The sequence below is a fragment of the Bactrocera latifrons genome, unplaced genomic scaffold (assembly GCF_001853355.1).
Source record: "Bactrocera latifrons isolate USDA-ARS-PBARC rearing strain unplaced genomic scaffold, ASM185335v1 scaffold_36, whole genome shotgun sequence".
Taxonomy (NCBI): domain Eukaryota; kingdom Metazoa; phylum Arthropoda; class Insecta; order Diptera; family Tephritidae; genus Bactrocera; species Bactrocera latifrons.
In genome coordinates, this window is record NW_017537001.1 from 583527 (window position 1) to 584854 (window position 1328).

Consider the following 1328-nt stretch of genomic DNA (forward strand, 5'->3'; position numbering starts at 1 on the left):
CACCAAACACTTTTCGATTAACTTTGGACTGTACCGCTGTTGCCTGCGACTAAGTGAAGCCATCACTTCACCCAGAAAAGAAGTATAATCTAACGCACGTACTTGAAGCACATTTTTTTTAATTTTAAAATTTTCACAGAGTTCTAATTTCGCATCCTTTAAGCTCAACAATCGCATTCTGGTTAGTGAATTAATTTAAATCAAGCTGAGTAGATTTAATTCGTAAATGCTCACGCCGAAAAAATGCAATCAACGAACTAATTGCCTGTAAACTTGCTGTAGAGAGGCAACTTTCTATTCACTTTAGAAGCTCATAAACACACACGCACATTCAGCCACCATTAACGGTTTGGTGACGTAAGTTTTGCTTGTGGATGTTGTATGCAGATATGTGTGTATGAAAGTGCTGACAGCTCGTTAATATAGTAAACTGACGGCGCTTATAAGCAACAATAGGCTCCTTTACCTTTTGGCGCCATTTGAATCGACTAACACACACAACATACGTGTATACTATACTAAAGACATTTTAAAGCAAAAAACATATATATTTTTTTTTTCAGCTGCTGCTGTTGTTATTGGCATGGGTAATTTGCACGCTTATAATGCCTGGGTAGGTTCACGCTGTAGTTATAGTTCAACGTTAAGCATGCCTTTATAAACATATTGGTGTATATGTGTGTATGTTATGTGCTTATCTGCTTGTGTATATGCAATTACCTCGCTTTTTCCGTATTCAGTAGGTGACTCGCTGGCTGGGGAGCACACCGGTTGAATTTTTTAAATTGAATTTACTTTGATTGGAAATTTTTGCTGACGTTAAATTTTTATTTCTTTGTTGCTGTTTTTGTTTTGAATATTTTTTTTAAAATAATTTTTTCACTGATTTTGTAATTTCATAATTTCATTATTATTATTACTTTTTTTGGAAATTTTATTTTCACTTTTTGTTTTTCTTTCTACTGCTTTGTTACCGTTTATTTGGTCACGTGGCTATATGTAGTCGAATATTAAAATAAGCTATGCCAATTTATACTCTGTATAAAATTTCGTCCACGTCTCGAAGATTTAATAGCTGAGCCAAATGCTTAAAGCGCATCGTTTTTGTTTTTCTTTCGTTGCTGATTTAATTTAGTACAACGGTCCATTTATGTAGTTGTCGGCGCTGCTTGTAAACGCTTGTTCAGCCTCCTGTTCGTTATTTTTAAGAATCTTGAGAACTTTGCTTTTGCTGTTTTAACAACTTTTCTTCACCAGGAAAATTAAATTTCAACACTGATTGGTTTTCTGCTTTTGTTTTAGGCGCTTTTCTGGATGTGCGTTTATTT

At 34.4% G+C, this 1328-nt stretch overlaps 1 protein-coding gene across 1 annotated transcript in view; it reads right to left on the minus strand.

Moving 5' to 3' along the window:
- LOC108971821 (NACHT domain- and WD repeat-containing protein 1) overlaps positions 1-795 on the minus strand; it is a 125498-nt gene extending 124703 nt beyond the window's left edge. The window contains exon 1 of the mRNA XM_018938115.1: positions 721-795. The gene's annotated coding sequence lies outside the window, so the exon portion shown is untranslated. The remainder of the gene's footprint in view (positions 1-720) is intronic.
- Positions 796-1328: the final 533 nt, after the last annotated feature.